We start from the raw sequence: 9,474 nt of genomic DNA on the forward strand, positions 1-9,474 counted from the left end.
CCCAACTCTTGGGGATGTGGGATGGACATGAGGATACTAGCACTCTCCCTACTGGCTTGTTAATTGAACCCATCACTAAAGGTAAGCTAGGTATTGATTTTGAAATACGATGAAAATACACAGTTTTCCTCTGTAATTTAGCCCGAGAAATAAATAGACTTAGCAGTGCCAAGAATTTTCAGAGGCGGTTTTGCAGAGGATTATTTTGTGCTAGATTCAGACTAAAACTGATGCAGGCAGGTGGACCATCTATATGTGTCAGTTGATTAATTAGAGTTGGTTCTGAGTCAGTTAATGACATGACTGTCACAAGGGCAAATTGGAGTGTAAGTTTATAGGACAGGCAGTAATTAGTGTCTCCAGATGTTTTACATGGAATCTTGTTAAAATACATGGGAAAATTAAAATAGAAACAATTACAGTACCTACAAGAAGCTGTTACCATAGTCAGATCCCTATCTAAAATGCTAAGGAACATGAGCAAAGGGGTTTGCTAGAAACATAATTATGAAGTCATGAAGTTGAGCACAGGCTTTGCTGCCTTGGACCGTTAATGCTAGCATGACGATGGCAAATTGTCCTGTGGGAGACACACAATAGAATAGGAGGAGAAAGTAATTTGGGTGTGCTGAGATTGGCATCACAACTGAGGCCCCTGAGAGCAAATCTTCACCAGTGGTTTCATATTATTTCATTCTGAAGGATCTTTTGGAGAGGAAGATCTTAGGAGTAGTGGAAATTGAGAAATTCCTACAGCTTCCGAAAGCCTATTTTGAATCTAGTCTCAATTTCAACAGCACTTTTCACCTGTTCTTCCCCATCACTCTGCTGCTTCTCGAGCATAACATATTATCAAACTGTCCTAGCATTTTATTGAGGGCAATGTATATCTGTCATAAGTTGAGGGAACAGGGAGGCTGAAATAATATAGGTAAAGTAGTATTTATTCAAAATATAATTATTAAGCACCTATTATGCACACAATTATTCTGTATAATGTAGTGACTGACATTTAATCAAAAGTCAATAAATGTTGATTTATCCTTCTTACTTACTACCAAGGATAAATTTTGTCAGGGACAAAGATGATAGAAAACATAAGATCAATGATTATAAACAAATGTAGTATAAAATTCTAAGAGAGAGAAATTCTTAATCTGTGTTCCAGAGAGGTCTGAGAGATTCAGGCTCATGAACACATTTTTTAAAATGTGTGTGTTTGTACTCACATGTGCATACTTGGGGGTGAGAGTCCATAATGTTCCTCATATTTTTTCAAAGATTCTACTACTCCCAAAATGCAAAGAACAATTGATTGAAGAAAATGAATGAAAATACCGAGTAAGTTAGAAAAAATGTTGCTTGGTACAGACTTTTGTTAATAATTGTGCTTTGAAAATATTTGAACACGGAATATTTAAGCCTAGTGTTGGAATGGCACAGAACAATTCCATGGCAAGTGTAATATCCACAGGAAGGACTTTTTCCCCCTCAAATGGAAACAGGGTCATTAAAAGAAGAGTCACTAGAGGGACTGGAACTTTGGGGTTATCAGAGTGAGAACTTCCATAAATTCATTCCTCTGGAAAAGCAATGAAAACACAGAGAAAAAAAAATATCCAAATCAACCTCTTCAGAGCTCCAGAAATTACCAAAGGCTTGGAACAATCTAAAGAATGTTTGTTCAAGAAAACTGCTGAACCTCAGTAAGAACAACAAGGTTTATGGCTAATAGACCTGCACCCATCCTCCGCCCCTCACTTCTCAGGTAGCCTTGAAAACCAACAGCCTTGGAGCCATGGAGTGGGAAGACCAAGTTTGGAGCTCCTCAGATAAGCTTATCCTCATCCCAAGAGCATCATCATTGTTTGATTTGTCTCAAAGTTTATGTGTGTGTGCGCGCGTGCGTGTGTGTGTGTGTGTGTGTGTACACGTGTGTATTATTTTGAACCATATGACTGCCAATTTGCATGTCAAAAACAATCACATATAGGCAATTTCACAAATCTACATATATTGGATTGAGGATGCACTATATATTATGGGTTTTCTATATAAAGGTAAAAAATTCCTTTTCTCTAAGGATTCTCAGTTTTGTCTCATAGCCAGTAGCCTATATAACAGTAACATTTTTCCAGGATGTGCAACCCACACACAAGGTTATATATAATAGCTTAGCTCTGCTCATGATAGTGACTCTCAGTACTTAACTGGCTTTGTCAGACACTCACCTATCTTCCTATCTTCCGAACAGACAAGGATCCAGACCAAAGGCTCTTAGTTTTCCAGAAACTGCTTGTGTAAATAGCTATGCCTTCCTTGCCTTTTATTTTGGGCTACCAAGCATTAGTAACACCTCAGATTTATCTAAGATGAAGACCGTCTTGAAATGTCCTTTAGAAAGCTTTTTTATTTTCAAATTAGATAGCCCATGAAAACTTTTGTAAGCCAAATCTGACTCAGAACTAAAATAACATGAGCAACCTAAAGAAAAATTATTCCATGTATACACATATACCAAGAAAAACATTGCTTTCATTATGCCATCCCGCTGCTCAAACACTTCAAAAAACCTTCATTGCTTACATGATCCAATCTAGATCCCTTTATCCAGTGTGCAGATTCTTTATAAACCTGGCTCCAGTTCTCATTTCCAATATCACACCCCAGTAACATAAGCATCTAGCACATGACCATCAGTTACCGCCTCCAAACTTAATTTGATATTTAGCTTCCTCCCGTAAAAAATGTTACTGCCCCCAGGAAAAAGTCCAAACTCCTTAATATGTTGTTTAAAAGTATGGGGAGGGAATCTTCCTTATGCCACAGAGCTCCTAATTTCCCACACATGTTCAGTTGCTCCAGCCCCCATGCTGTTCCTCATGTTATTCCTGTGTCTATAAGGTGTCACCTGGTGACACCTACTCCTCCTCTTCAAATGTTATTTCCTTAGTGAAGCCCTCTTTGACATCCTTGTCAGAGTTTGATGCTTTTTCATTTATGCTCCCCTCATACTTTATTCATATCTCTGCCTGCCTCTTCCATTTGACCATAAATTCACTTTGGCAGAGGCCATGCCATCTGAGTATGCCAGTATCTAGAACATAATCTGGTACTGTGTATCCCTGCTGACTGAATGAATGGACTAACATACCAATGAATGTAAGGCCAATGATGCAAGTTATATAAATAAAGGAAATTATGCTGGAAGAGTAATATTTTATTGTGTAACAAACCGGGAAAATCTTAAGCAAAGGTTTTCAAACTCAAAAGCGTGTCTCCTTGGTGATCCCAATCTTAGAAGACTAGTTTTTGTGTTATTGTTGCCATGCCAGAATTCAGTGGGTTTTTCTGGTGCTTCCAGAGATGACTGCTATAGATCTACAGCTGATTATTCCCCTGATCCCATAGTCTGATTTATGTGAATTGCGGTGCTCTCTAAGGAGAGCAAAAAGAGACCCACATAGCTGCAAACAGGGTCCGTGGTAGAACCACCTCCAGCCAGGCCAGTGCAGAGGGCCTCAGGGAATGCTGAAAGAGAGAGGAGATTTTTTCCTTGCAAGCACAGATTATTTTTTAACTATAAAAAGAAATGTGCAGGTTTGTCCTCTTCATGGAAGTATGATTAATTACCACATTGTGAGGAAACAATATGTGAATTACCTGAGAAAATTTTAATTTTTAAACAAATTCAAGGAAAAATTATGTGAATTCAAGAACATATATTACATATATTTTTTTTCTATACTTCTTTTGGATAATATAGAAGAGATATCCACCTACTCACCCATTCCCAGTTTTACTGTAAAATTCAGTGTTTTAATTAAAAAGGCATTGAGGCTTCTTTTCTTCCCGTACTTTAAACTGCTCAGAAATTATAAGATTTCAAAGACCTTTGGTAATAGCCAGAGAGTCCTGCCATTAACAAATGCCAAAAGAATAATGAAACACATAAAATGATAAGGTACTTGTGTCTGTGCTGAATAACTCTTTAATTGGAAAAAGTTCATGTTTAGTATTCAACCTTAAGAGGAGATTAATAGATTCATCATGTGCTTTTTTATATTCGGATAGATAACAATGTGTCTAATTTTAATGTCAATTTAGTGGAAATTTTTGTATGTTACTCTAAAATGCTCAATCTGGTTAGTTTCAGAGGAATTTAAAAAGTTTTTATCAGTGAGCATATGAGGTCTGACAATTAAGTTCGCGAACTTGCTGAACCGCTGTTGCTAACTTTTGCTATCAGAGGGATTGTTCATTATGAATTTGTACCAATTGGACAAACAGTTAACAAAGGTTAGTATTTGGAAGTGCTGAAAAGACTGCATGAAAAAGTTAGATGACCTGAACTTTTCGCCAACAATTCATGGTTCTTGCATCATGACAATGCACCAGCTCACACGGCACTATCTGTGAGGGAGTTTTTAGCCAGTGAACAAATAACTGTATTGGAACACCCTCCCTACTCACCTGATCTGGCCCCCAATGACTTCTTTCTTTACCTGAAGATAAAGGAAATATTGAAAGGAAAACACTTGGATGACTTTCAGGACATCAAGGGTAATACGATGACAGCTCTGATTCCAGAAAAAGAGTTCCAAAATTGCTTTGAAGGGTGGACTAGGTGCTGGCATTGGGGCATAGCTTCCCAAGGGGAGTACTTGGAAGGTGACGTTAGTGATATGCAGCAATGAGGTATTTAGCACTTTTTCTAGGATGAGTTCGCAAACTTAATTGTCAGGCCACGTATCCATACAGCGTTAACAGTAAAGTTCCTTAAATAATTTCATTCCCTGAAATTGTTGCCGTAATTGGCTGGTAGTTTTCATGTTTCAAAGGATGTATTATATCCTTTAAAAGAAATGAAATCCAAAAGACATGTTCATTCTTTTCTCCATCCTATAAAAACATTAGCTCGTTGACCTCTTTCCTTGCTCTCACTGACTGATCATAAAAAAAGGCCCNGTTTGCTTGTCTTGCGGAACACTAGCAAACCAAGTTACTCGCAATCCAAGGCTTTACTGTATTAGCATATACCCATACATAAATCAGTAAAACAAGGTTCAGCTAAAATGAGATTATGTTGTAGAATTATCTGTTTAACTTATGTCACACTTGTTAAATCTACATTACTTTCATAATTCTGGCAAACACTGACAACTGACCATTGTACAATACAGAAGAAAAAATATGATCTACCTGAAAAATCATAAGGGTCTTGGAATATGACATACAAGACATTTTTGAGGCTTCACTCCAGAGCACAAAGATTGCAACATGACACATGTGCCAGTAGATAAACATCGAAGCCTGTGTAAGAGAGAGGTCATTAGCACCTTTGTGAATATTCATTATTAAAGAATCAGTACATTCCCCAGGTGGAAAAAGTGTTTTCTTGGCTTCTCTCTCTACACATAACTCACTACAGTAAAAAAACCCTCAAAGGAATTTCAGGTGGGTTTTCTGGAAATATTTACCATAATTGATTTCTGTGGGTTCCTAAATGCTTTAGTCCAAAACCTCACTTATAATCTTTCCATCTATTTCATTGTAATTGCAGAGTTTTCTGTTACTACAGAGGGTGCCAAAAAAATGTATACACATTTTAAGAAAGGAAAACTGTATTAAAATTGTAATACTTAATATATACCGATAACAAAAGTGAATACAAGTCACGTTTGACTTCTACAATTACAAGAGGCACTCAAAGTGGTTCCCATCAGCATCCAGACACTTATTATGGCGAACTACTGCTTGAGCAAAATTGACCAAAGTGTCCAGTTGTATACATTTTTTTGGCATTCCTGGTATATAGTGACGGGTCAAAGCAGTGCTGTCACAAAAGAACCCTCTGTTAGAAGGAAAGAAGCACATTCAACACCCTAGCCCAGCAATTTAGGTTGTTGACTGTAATTAAACATAGGAGAGTGATCCTTGTTTGACAGGGAAGGAGGTGGGATGATCTGCAGAACTTATTAAGTTTTAGCAATAATGCTGGATACCTGCCCTGAAACTTTCTCTGAATTTTTGCAGTGTCTGTACATTTTTGACTGAATAAAGACCAAATAGCTTTGTTCTGCAATCGAATGGTACATATTGATGCTGCTGAGCCATACACTTGAATCCTAGAATCACTGGTCCCATTGATTGAACAATATGAACATGCTCTAGTCTGAGTTTTTAATGGGTCAATTGCTAAATCTCTTGATGTCTACATTTTGACCTATTTATCTTTTCTCCTTCTGAACTTGACTCATTTTGCTTTTCACAATTAAGCTTTGCCTCTGTTCTGTATCGCTTCTCCAGCTTTGACCATTTGCTTTTACCTTTGCCAAGAATTCTGACTTTAATTTTGACTATACTTTTTCTACACTGAACCTCCCCTTACCGTTCAGTGGCAGTCTTGAGGAACCCTAGATTCTGGATGTCCTGGTCTCTTCTCCTTCCATACCCTCTCCCTTTTCTCCAAACCTGGCCAATCCACACGATCATTCAATTTATGTAAGTGAGTTCCAAACAAAAGTATAAAAACTTTGTTTTTAAATAGTATAAACAATCCAGACTTTTGAATACTATTGTCTGAAGTGTGTTCAGGTCTTTGGAATTTAAAATTTCGCTTATTTTCAAATGTTTTTCTTTAGCTTAAGTGGAAGGGAATGGTTTTAAAATAACTGAAAAACTATTTCAATACGGATCTTCTAAAAAAGCAAGACTTTACCTTAGGTTAATGGAAGCGCATGGAAATTGTTTTATTTAAATAATACATTTACATTAAAAGGAAAGACAGTTTGAAGAAAATTCATTAAGCTAAACTAGATTCAACCTTAAATAGCTTCAAGTAGCTGAGAAAGTCCACGGATGGTGAGATTCACTTCACACTCATCCTATGAGCCCCAGTTCCACTTGCCATGAGGCACCCATACCAGCTCCACGTGCTAACTAGTACTTTCCAAGTTCCGTGGCCACTACAGAAAGTGAAAAGCCCTCTCTGTGGAAAATGGCAAGCTCTGATCTTGCTACCAAACCCTGCTTTTGGCTTTTGGCTATGTCATGCTATGACTGCTAATTTTTGTCATTTGCAAAAGAAATGGAAAGATTTCAGCACAGAGTCTGAGTTTGAGACAAAGTTGAGAGAAAGGTAAGAAAAGAAACACGGTTCCCAGGGTAAGATTTAAGAGGAATTAGATTTTGCTTTTTTATTTGTTGCTAATTAACGTTGTCTTTTAAGGGAGTTTGACTTTGCAGAATTCTTTACATTGTGAGCTCCCTTAAAAAACATTTTGTTCACCAAATTCTCCTCAAAAATTCTTCTTTGTGTCAAGTGTTTGTGGTATATTCATGTTGGTATATATTTCTAATGAATCACTTGTTTTATTTTTCTTTAAGAGGACGGTGTAATTGTACAGATTGGAATGTAGCTGAACAGTAAAGCTAACTACTTGAAAGTGAAATACCACACAAGAACTTGTTTACATAAAAAAACTGAGGGTAAACAGGATCAAATATATGGTGATGGAAGGAGAACTGACTGGGTGGTGAACACACATGATACATAGATGATGTATTACAGAATTGTACACCTGAAACCTATGTAACTTTACTAACCATTGTCACCCCAAGAAACTTTAATTAAAAAAAAAACAACCAAAAAACCCCCAACTCTTGGGGATGTGGGATGGACATGAGGATACTAGCACTCTCCCTACTGGCTTGTTAATTGAACCCATCACTAAAGGTAAGCTAGGTATTGATTTTGAAATACGATGAAAATACACAGTTTTCCTCTGTAATTTAGCCCGAGAAATAAATAGACTTAGCAGTGCCAAGAATTTTCAGAGGCGGTTTTGCAGAGGATTATTTTGTGCTAGATTCAGACTAAAACTGATGCAGGCAGGTGGACCATCTATATGTGTCAGTTGATTAATTAGAGTTGGTTCTGAGTCAGTTAATGACATGACTGTCACAAGGGCAAATTGGAGTGTAAGTTTATAGGACAGGCAGTAATTAGTGTCTCCAGATGTTTTACATGGAATCTTGTTAAAATACATGGGAAAATTAAAATAGAAACAATTACAGTACCTACAAGAAGCTGTTACCATAGTCAGATCCCTATCTAAAATGCTAAGGAACATGAGCAAAGGGGTTTGCTAGAAACATAATTATGAAGTCATGAAGTTGAGCACAGGCTTTGCTGCCTTGGACCGTTAATGCTAGCATGACGATGGCAAATTGTCCTGTGGGAGACACACAATAGAATAGGAGGAGAAAGTAATTTGGGTGTGCTGAGATTGGCATCACAACTGAGGCCCCTGAGAGCAAATCTTCACCAGTGGTTTCATATTATTTCATTCTGAAGGATCTTTTGGAGAGGAAGATCTTAGGAGTAGTGGAAATTGAGAAATTCCTACAGCTTCCGAAAGCCTATTTTGAATCTAGTCTCAATTTCAACAGCACTTTTCACCTGTTCTTCCCCATCACTCTGCTGCTTCTCGAGCATAACATATTATCAAACTGTTCTAACATTTTATTGAGGGCAATGTATATCTGTCATAAGTTGAGGGAACAGGGAGGCTGAAATAATATAGGTAAAGTAGTATTTATTCAAAATATAATTATTAAGCACCTATTATGCACACAATTATTCTGTATAATGTAGTGACTGACATTTAATCAAAAGTCAATAAATGTTGATTTATCCTTCTTACTTACTACCAAGGATAAATTTTGTCAGGGACAAAGATGATAGAAAACATAAGATCAATGATTATAAACAAATGTAGTATAAAATTCTAAGAGAGAGAAATTCTTAATCTGTGTTCCAGAGAGGTCTGAGAGATTCAGGCTCATGAACACATTTTTTAAAATGTGTGTGTTTGTACTCACATGTGCATACTTGGGGGTGAGAGTCCATAATGTTCCTCATATTTTTTCAAAGATTCTACTACTCCCAAAATGCAAAGAACAATTGATTGAAGAAAATGAATGGAAATACCAAGTAAGTTAGAAAAAATGTTGCTTGGTACAGACTTTTGTTAATAATTGTGCTTTGAAAATATTTGAACACGGAATATTTAAGCCTAGTGTTGGAATGGCACAGAACAATTCCATGGCAAGTGTAATATCCACAGGAAGGACTTTTTCCCCCTCAAATGGAAACAGGGTCATTAAAAGAAGAGTCACTAGAGGGACTGGAACTTTGGGGTTATCAGAGTGAGAACTTCCATAAATTCATTCCTCTGGAAAAGCAATGAAAACACAGAGAAAAAAAAATATCCAAATCAACCTCTTCAGAGCTCCAGAAATTACCAAAGGCTTGGAACAATCTAAAGAATGTTTGTTCAAGAAAACTGCTGAACCTCAGTAAGAACAACAAGGTTTATGGCTAATAGACCTGCACCCATCCTCCGCCCCTCACTTCTCAGGTAGCCTTGAAAACCAACAGCCTTGGAGCCATGGAGTGGGAAGACCAAG

The sequence above is a fragment of the Hipposideros armiger genome, unplaced genomic scaffold, assembly GCF_001890085.2.
Source record: "Hipposideros armiger isolate ML-2016 unplaced genomic scaffold, ASM189008v1 scaffold_76, whole genome shotgun sequence".
Lineage (NCBI taxonomy): Eukaryota > Metazoa > Chordata > Mammalia > Chiroptera > Hipposideridae > Hipposideros > Hipposideros armiger.